The following is a 10,328-nucleotide window of genomic DNA, read 5'->3' as shown; positions in this document are numbered from 1 at the left end:
GGACACGACTTGTTAACAATAATGATGGATCTGTGCAATATGGGAAGTAGTTAGGAGATTCAATCTAACTCATCCATTCTGTCTAAAAGATTTCTAATGGTAATTGATTTGTTTAGGGTAACTAATTGAAAGAGGAGTTAGATATTTTTGTTGGTTAAAGATTCTTTTCTTGAGTAATGGATTAGTTTTTTTTTTAATAATGGTTGTTACAATTACATTGTCTTATTTCCAATTCAAAACTAGAACGAAAAAACAAGACTTGGAACAATTTTATTATATAAGGTGGTGGTAATAAAAACATTAGGTTGTTCACGACACAAAGTCTCCTTCAAACAGTCGACCATCTTATTTATTTCGAAAAGTACAACAAAAGAAACTCAAAAGAATGAGAGTCAAATGGATAGAGGCGGTCTTCTTTTTTAATTAAGGTTGTCTATTATATTTGAAGTTCTATGGCAATGAACAATCCATTGGACAACATAAGGAGAGGAGCATATCTTGGGGTTCGGTCTTCCTGAAATGATAGGTTTCACATTCGTGCATTGGGAGGAAATAGGACCTTTTATTCCATTGTAAGTGAGGTCAATGTTGCTTACTTTTACATCGTCACATGGTAAGTGACGGCTGCAAATAAGTTTGTTTGCCTGCAGAGTTGCAGAACTTCCTCTAATGTTCTTGAAGCTCACTGTACTAATCTTAATTTTTGAAGGAATCTGAAAATTAAAATGAGACAACAAATGGTTTATTTGTTAAGTTATAATGAAAAAATGAATGAAAGGTTCGAGAATGCGATCCATACCTGCCGATTGCACTGATTCCACGGACAATACTCTTGGTCTATTATAATAGGGTTGCTAACATTGACCATTATAATGTCCAAAAAGTGCATATTGGTGGCGGTGCTGCTAGCAGCAGAAGTTGGCCACGTTTTGATCCTAACACCATTAGTGGTGTTAATTAACGTGCAGTTCTTTACGATGACACCTTCAACAAGTTCTTCGTTAGTGTATCTTCCAAGACTTCCGATGCTTATTCCATGTCCTGGTCTACACGTCACGTTGGTGACTTCAATTAGTTTGCTTTCATCTCCAAGAGAAATGCAATCATCTCCAGTTGCAATTTTGGACTTTGTGATTGTGATCTTATTTGATGGACCGATGTGTATTCCATCAGAGTTTGGACTATTTTCTGGTGCCATTATATTGATATTATGGAATGTGAGGTTGTTGCAGCTGAGGACGTTGATATGGAAGTTCTTGCTATCAAGTGATGTTATTCTCTTAACGGTTGAATTGGTGATGAATTTGAACCTCAAACTCTAAACATTTTGTATAATCAAATAATATTTTGTGACAGTCGGTAATGAAACTAAAAATTTGAAAAGAACCCAATAAAATTGAAAACTCAAAAAAAAATTCACTTCTTCACTTGATTGTTTAAAGATTATCCTCTAGAAAATGAAGAACATTTACCAAATCGTAAATGTCAGAACATTAGAGAAGACATGTAAGAGGCCCTTTCAAAAACAACAAGATGCATGAGATTGAGAAGGAAAGCTAAAGGCATATTACTTACAAGAGGGAGTTTGGGCACAATTTATGCTTTGTGGCAATCATTCCTTTTCCAAGCTGCCTTTCCTTAGCCATCAAAAACTCCTTCACCTGATAATGTCAATCTATCAACACGTGCAAAAGTGATCCAATTATCTCCCTGAAGACTTTTTTGTGTCTGCAATGTTCCTCCAAGTTGAAAGTCAATTGGGCTATTACAAGGTCCTTCAAACTTTCCTTGCTTTACTTTAAATATCCCTTTCAGAATAAAAATTGCACTAGAACGATTGGACGTGCATGCATCCTTCCATGCATTTCCTAAAGCCTACATTTCACAAGTAACAAAAACTAGTGAGAGACAATGATATTTGGTTTTAGATTTGGAACTTTTTATTTATTTAATACAAATTGAAAAATAGGAATAAGTTGGGATGGAACTAAAAGAATTTATGGATCCATTTCCCTCTCTTAATCCAAACATAAATTGATAACTAAACGTTGTTTATCGTTTCTGTAAGTTGTTCATTAATGGGTGTGTTGTAATATCTCTCTCACTAGCCTTTGAATGGTTGAATCTCAAAGAAACTGGGCATTGGCCAAACCCAACGAAGTACTAGCTTTGGGGCCACAAACATTTTTATTTATGACTACATTGGTTAGAGACTGTTTTCAACCTAAAATCGTTAGAAATAAGACTTGTACAAAAGGGGGAAAAAAAAAAGCAAGAACCCGTTAAACCGATTAGTGCAATGTCCCAGGAACAGGATATGAACCAAATTTTTTAGTATGAATTTGACACCCAGTGGCTCCAGCATTTTCCGACATCTTTTGCACTATGACCACATTATTTATTCCTCATAAAGTGTTTCAAAGAAGAGAGATTATTCTTACCGATCAACCTGAGTTGTTTTTAGCATGTTTTGCTTTACCCACATGTTTGTTAAGAAAATTTCAAGAGGTTGCCAAACATAATATTGTTCCAAACTAAACATGCTTAAAATGGTAGGCATATTATAGGCATATTATGGTAGGCATACGCATAAAATGACTTGTATGACTATAATAAAGCAACAAAATGGCTTGTCTCAAAGTATGGTATGTCCCTCAAATGGTAGGCATATTGAATGGGCTAAAAGAGTCATTCTCACCCATGTAAATTAAAGGATAAGCTCCCACATGTAGGAGTTCATAACTCACTCAGCATTAAGTTTGAGTCGCATATGATCATAATGTGAAATATTAATCTTCTCAATTAACGGATTTATATAGAAAGATTAAATATTTCTTGGTTCAGTCTTATACAAACTCATTGTATAGTATACTCCCACTTACATATCTCCACATGAACGATTTGGATCAAATCATTTGTAACCATTACAAAGTGAGCCATATCAATAGTGTTACCACGATAAAGCACCTAACTTTATTCATATACTATAGACTCTTTAGGTTATTACTTGAACACAATTCTCTTGTATGTCAACCACATACGGTTCAAGATTATATTAATAATGTTGGATTTTGATACCATGGATAACAATTAAATTACAAATAAAATAATAAAAATTATAGTTAAAAAGTAAATTAATTACTGGGCTTTAGGGCATAAATCCCAACAATCTCCCACTTACTCTATACCCAACATGTTCTCTCACTTGCCCTATTGAAGATGGGACATGTCTCGTAATTCTAGACATTCTAGATGACTCTCAAACACTTTAAACCTAGAGAGTCATTTTATATAAAACAAAATAATTATCATTAAAAGTCATTTTGGTCATTACCAATGATGCTTTCTCTCTCAATATCATTCTTTATAGATTGATCTTTTATAATTTCCTTAATATTAGTCTTTGTATCACTATCATCACAATGAGAGTGACAAACTAAATCACATGTGAAACACCTTCCAAATGTTTAAGAAATTATTATAGTCATACCAGTCATTTTGTTGCTTTAAAAGTAAAAATTGTTCCGTATACCATACTTCACAATCTAAGGTAAAATTGATCTTAAACTAAATTTTCTAAATTTATGTAACTAGTGTATCACTTAATCAAATCTTTAACTCCATACACAATAAAAAAAAAACTAATCACATCGTGAGCTTGCTTAATGAAATTAAATAAAATTTGACTAATTCAACTCCCAAGTCGGTTCCGAGGTATAGGTGTTCCATTTCTGTCAGCTTAAATACCTTAGCCTAGTCAGAACCTTCCTTAGACAGAGTTCCCTTGTAGTCAATTTTTTATTTAAAATTCATTCCTCTTTAATTAACTATTAATTACAAGATTAATGAATGAATTAAACTGTCTTTAGGATCCTATTGAAAACTAATTCCCTTCGGGAATAATCTTAAAAATCTAGCATTTTAAACCCTTTAAAATTAAATTTAATAGATTACTCAAATTCTAATTATATTATAACAAACCATAATGGTATTAGGTAAATATCATGCATTCAATTTAAGAAATAAATATCCTAATTTAATTTCCAAGCATAACAATTATACTCAAATGCATATGGAAAATACATCCTAATTAAGAAATCATCTTATTTATATAAGAAAACAACCTAATAAAAAAATTTCAAATATAACATTTATATTTAAAAAAACAATTAAAATGCATGATTATGCTTAACCTATAATAGGATTTTAAACTAAATGACATACCAGATGCATTTAATCAATCAATTTAAAACATAGAATATTAAATTCAGGATTCTAGAAATTGAAAATGAATTAAATTCCAATAATTTAGATGGAAGACATATCTTGATTTTCAAGATCTTTTATGTTTGGAACAATTCCAAATATAATAAAACTAGATTTTAAGATCTTTCCTATGGTAACCAATTCCAAATCTAATAAAATTAGGATTCGAGATTTTTCTGATTGATGGTGTTAATATAACACATGCGGAAGCAATTTGGATCTTAGGCACTTTTAGAACATCAATTATAGTAAATAACTAGCATGTTCATAAGTATTAAAACTTAATGAGTTTGAATACTAACCTTTTGTAGTTCAAATTCATTTTTCCTCACGAACCGGTTTCGAACCACCACTAGTGTCTTCTCCACTATCCTACGGCCTTAGAACGGGATTGTGAATCCGGTGAGTGACTAAACTTGGGAGGGATTTTTTATATATGAAGAGAGTGTTTGTGAGAGGTTTTTTCTCAAGGTTTTTCACCTAGAAGAAGAAGATCTTCCATGTACCATGATCACTCTATTTAAAGAGTTATGTTTGCATGTTCATGCAAATTTGAGATCACCAAATTTTGACACTCAAAATTCCACTCAAATGTTTGGGATTATGTGGCAAGCATGCATGTTTGAGTTAACCAAATTTTGACACTCAAAATTCGACTCAAACGTGTGGGGTTTATTTGGCAAGCATGCAAGTCTGGTTAAACCAAATTTTGACACCTCAAAATTCCACTAACATGGATTTTTCCATTAAATGAAGTCAACATTTTGACTTTCTTCATTTTAATTTAACAATTAATTTGAATAATTAATTTCAAATTAAAGTAACATTTAAACTATTTAATTAATATTTAATATTAATTCAAATGTCAATCCCAATCAATTCAGACACATAATTGATTAAGATATTTAAATTTTATTTAAATATCTCAGATTCTCTCTTTTTGTTCAATTCGTAAATAAAACAAAAATGCGGTTAAATATATCGTATATATGTAGCGCATATTCCCTAATTTGAATCCGAACACTTCGAACTCACTCGTCATACTGTTCTATGGTTTAGTCCGATATGAGCTAGCAGAGGGACCTAATGGACCTATAGATCATGGGCTCCAACGATCCAAGATTAACCTGTTAAACTCATTAACCTAATTAACCAACATTCGTTAACTACTAGGACACTCCACTATAGCCTAGTAGTTGCACTCCCCTCAGTATAGATATATTTTTGTCCATTTGATATAACCATGATTAGTAAGTCGATCCTTCACAGGTTGTTCGTAACTAGAGCTGGGTCAATTTACCGTTTTACCCCTAAAGTTACTTTTTGTTCCTTATGCCTCACTGATCCTCTAATGAACAATTGGTTTGTGGTCCAACCAGTAAACCGAATCCCTCTCAGGCTAATGAGAGGGTGGGGCCCCTTGTTCAAGACCTAGAGTCAGTGCTTAAGGGAACTACCTCTCTTCTATCCCTAAAAGTGGGTAGGAGTGAATTCCATCTTGCACCCCACGTCCCCAACCATTCACCTAGTCTTACCCCTGAAATGGGAGGCCTATTGAGTCAGCGAACTAGAGCCACTCTCACCCATGCAAATCTAAGGATAATTCCGAATAAACAGGAGTTCATGGTTAGCTCAGGATTAAAACCGAGTTACCTAGGTTATCGAATGAAAAAAAAATCAGTCTCAACAGTAAACGACATTATAAAGTGAGAGTGGTTTTCTTCATGGTCCGATCTTATGCAATACTCTTTGCATAGGACGCCCCCACTCACATGTCTCCACATGTACAATTTAGTGATCACATTGTTTATATCATATACAAAAGTGGGCCGCATCCATAGTGTCCCCAGAATAAAGTACTCAGCCTTATCCTTATACTATAGATCATTTTGACTATATACTTGAACTTGATCCACTCTTATGTCTCTACATATAGTTCAAGTAATCATACTATAGCCAGAGTGTTCTTAGTTTATTGGATTTAGATTAATGATAGTAAAGTTCACTTTATTCAATGACAATCTTTATTGAATAAACAACAATAATAGCTTTATTGAAAATAGAATATGTTTTTGTTTACAAACTATGAGTTTTAGGACATAAAACCCAACATCGATATGTAACTATTCCATATGTAATAAAATTAGGATTATTTCCTGATTGGAACAATTCCAAATAGAGAACTTTTCCTATTCAAACAATTCTAAATATACATATTTTACTTTTAGAATAATTCTTAAGGTAGATTTTTTTTAAAAATTTTTTTGGAACAATTCCAAATGTAGTAAAATTAGGCTTTCAAAACTCTAAATTGTACCGCAAATGGATGAACGTCGTCATGGCCGCCGCTGTCACTTTTCAATTTACAATGAACCTAACCGTATACATTTGTCTAACAAATCGGTAAATCTAATGCCAAAAACAATCAATTTTACAAAACAATATTACATATATCTTATACATGAGAAATCAAATACCCACTATACTACTTTTAATTCAAAATAAAAATCAATAGGCTCTATACCAATGGAAGGGAACGAACTCTTCAATGTTCCCCCAATCTTGTTCACTCGTTACATGAACTAGGCATATTTAAATATACATTTTGATTCTTGCTCCGAGTTTATCACATTACTTGTAAAGTTTTAAACTCGCACAAATTTTTTTGTAACTGTTTTTTCTGTTAGTTGTTCTTTCATTTTCATGCATTGCATAGTGTATTTGAGTCACTCTCGATCTTTCGATGCCTCAAAATTCGGGGTGTAACAAAATAGGTCTCTTAGGTATGTATTTCATAATACAATTTTACATACAATGTATATCCTAGTCGTTTTTCTTTTTTCCTTTCGTAAAGTTAACATGGAATCAAAAACCTAAGATATAGTGTTCGAGTATTTGTTTGGTTGTCGTTTTAGTCTTCGATACGTATTTTTTTCAAGTTGCACTCGTAACTTAGTTGGTTAGCACTTGTTTCGCAAGCGAGAGGTCTTGAGTTCAACTCTCAACAAGAGCACAAATAAATTCAATGTTGTTAGGCTGAATTCTAAAAGTTTAGCCTAAAGAGTAATTTTATATAAAACAAAATAATACAATTTTAATATTAGATTGAATTCCAAGAGTTTATTACATATCTTATTACATATCTATTTCGTAATACAATTTTATTTGATTTGGGTTTACATTATAAAGACAAATTAGTATTTTCCTTATTTTTCTCATTCCTATAAATATGTCTCTTTGGTTTGTATTTTATGATACAATTCTATGTACAGTGTATTGTAGTAGTCTTTTCTGTTCTCTTCCCTAGTTTCTTGGGTGTTTATTCGTTTTGGCGATTCAAGAATTAGTATGTTTTTAGTTTCAAGTAGCTCTTGTAGCTCAGTTGGTTAGAGCACCACTTTAGTAAGTGGGAGGTCTTGAGTTCAACTCTCAACAAGAGCATTATTGCCCTTTAGTATGTTTCCAATATGTTACCAATAGACCTTGCTCCCCACAATAGCAATTAGTTGTTTAGCTCTAGAATGATACATTGAATAGAGAATATTTTATTCGGTCTAGAAACGAGGATTATCCATCGTATTTCCTTGTCTTCTTTCCTTAAGGTTCCATCTGTGCAAGGCAATTGTTGAAATTCTGGAAACAAAACATAAAAAAATGCTATTTTAAGTGAAAGATAACACATTATTTTAGTCTTCCATACATAGTTTTTCGAAGCCAGCAAATACAACAAAACATAAAAAAATGCTATTTTAAGTGAAAGATAACACATTATGCTATTTTAAGTGAAAGATAACACATTATTTTAGTCTTAGGCAATTGTTGAAATTCTCGAAACAAAACATAAAAAAATGCTATTTTAATTGAAAGATAACACATTATTTTAGTCTTCCATACATAGTTTTTCGAAGCCAGCAAATACAGTATACAAATTATATGTTGCTCAATGGCCATTAGAGACAAAAAGTGAAGAAAATGAAAAATAAAAAAAAATATTTGACGTGGGTATAGAGACTAAAAAGAAAAATGATTCTAGTCTTTTGGTTTGTATTTTATGATACACTAGCTTGGGTGTTTATTCGTTTGGTGATTTAAGAATTGGTATGTTTTTTTGTTTCAAGTAGCTCTTGTAGTTTAGTTGGTTAGAGCACCTGTTTAGAGCATTATTGCCCTTTAGTACGTATTCTCCATGATTGTGAGCTAGTACATTGAATAGAATAGAGAATATTTCTTTCCGTCAACAAAAGAGGATCGTTCCCCAAATGTCCATTTACAACATGAACGTTATATGTCGTAGGTACCTGTTTATATGTTGAATTCTTGTAACAACTTGAACCCCAACAAAAGCTACAATTAACTTTATTATAATATAAGATTAAAGCCATTTTCGATCTTGCTTCCACTATTGGTACAACAATTGGTATCATAGTTTTGTGGTTGTAGCATTTCGGCACACAACAAGTGGTATCAGAGCTTTGAAGGTTGTATTAACTTTATTATAATATAAGATTAAAGCCATTTTCGATCTTGCTTCCACTATTGGTACAACAATTGGTATCATAGTTTTGTGGTTGTACCATTTCGGCATACAACAAGTGGTATCAGAGCTTTGAAGGTTGTATTAACTTTATTATAATATAAGATTAAAGCCATTTTCGATCTTGCCTCCACTATTGGTACAACAATTGGTATCATAGTTTTGTGGAGCATTTCGGCACACAACAAGTGGTATCAAAGCGTGGTTGTCGTATTTCGGGAATTCTAAAAGTTTTGACACCCATCAACCATGAAACGTGCTCACAATCGTGTTATGTAGTATGCCATGTAATGTGGGTCATGTGAGACGCCATGTAATGTAAGAAACATATATGCGATGTTAGCACTACTTATGTAATGTCATGTTAGATATGTTAAGGGACCTCATGATGTATGTCGCGTGCATCGGGATTCTTCCCCTTTATGTTACGAAAGAATGAAATACGATATTTATGTTTGTCATGATATCATGCGGGCCCTTTTCTGTTCTGTGGTGTTCGGCTACGTGTAACACGTTGTGCTCGACCAAGTCAGGTCCAGGGGGTATGTTTACGAGCTCGCCTGGTGGGTCCATGTACACGTACATGGGTCGTGTGTGAAGGAGTGCCACACACCCAACCCTACCCAGAATAGGAAAGCGCCCAAGGCTATGAAAAGTTTATGAAAAGTTAAGGTCCCGCTCATATGTTGCATGTGTTTGCATTCCTAACCCCAATAGTGGGTGACTTATTGAGTATTTCATAAAAATACTCAAGCCACGTGTTACCTACATTTTTTAGATAAAGACCCTACATTTTTTTAAGGCATGACAACAATGTACGGTTGACCCAGTTGACCAAGCTTGAAGCTGAGAACACCATGTAACTTGGAGATGGATATTTTTAAAAGTTTACGATTGGACTGTTTTAAGTTACAGTAGTATTGCTTTATTTAGATTCATTTTTAAATTGATTTAGCTTTATTTAGATTCATTTTTAAATTCAGTTATTTGAAGGTGGAGATGGGATATTTTTAGGAGGTAAGCCAATGTACGGTTGAGGAAGCTGAGAACCCATAAAAGTTGGAGATGGGATATTTTTAGGAGTTTACCATTCGATTGTTTTAAGTTACATTGATTTATTTTTAAATTCAGTTATTTGAAACTCTAATTCATTCTTAAATTCAGTTATCTGAAAGTTTATTTTTGGAGATAAGGTTGGTTTGGAGCGGATTCATTTTTAAATTCAGTTATTTGAAAGTTTATTTTTAGAGTTAAGGTTGTTTTAAATTCAGTTATTTGAAAGTCTAGATTCATTCTTAAATTCAATTATCTGAAAGTATATTTTTGGAGATAAGGTTGTTTTTGGAGGGGATTCATTTTAAATCCAGTTATTTGAAAGTTTATTTTTAGAGATAAAGATGTTTTGGATCTATGAATGATTACGAACAAAATAGGAGTTATTTATGATGAGCTTACGCTTAATAAGTTATGTATGCATGAGTGACATCACTAATTAGGTTAAAAGAAAATTAGGGTCGTTACCGTTGTT

The 10,328-nt window shown here is 32.7% G+C and overlaps 1 non-coding gene and 1 pseudogene across 1 annotated transcript; one reads left to right on the top strand and one right to left on the bottom strand.

Moving 5' to 3' along the window:
- Positions 1-436: 436 nt before the first annotated feature.
- On the bottom strand, positions 437-1,198 carry LOC147789923 (polygalacturonase pseudogene; annotated as a pseudogene).
- A 6,435-nt stretch (positions 1,199-7,633) lies between these two features.
- TRNAT-AGU (transfer RNA threonine (anticodon AGU)) lies at positions 7,634-7,707 on the top strand. The gene has a single exon. It is a non-coding gene; the product is annotated as a tRNA-Thr (tRNA).
- Positions 7,708-10,328: the final 2,621 nt, after the last annotated feature.

The sequence above is a fragment of the Cucurbita pepo genome, chromosome 12 (assembly GCF_057944985.1).
Source record: "Cucurbita pepo subsp. pepo isolate OVF chromosome 12, ASM5794498v1, whole genome shotgun sequence".
Taxonomy (NCBI): domain Eukaryota; kingdom Viridiplantae; phylum Streptophyta; class Magnoliopsida; order Cucurbitales; family Cucurbitaceae; genus Cucurbita; species Cucurbita pepo.
The sequence above is the reverse complement of the archived record's forward strand: the minus strand, read 5'-3'. Positions and strand labels throughout refer to the sequence as shown.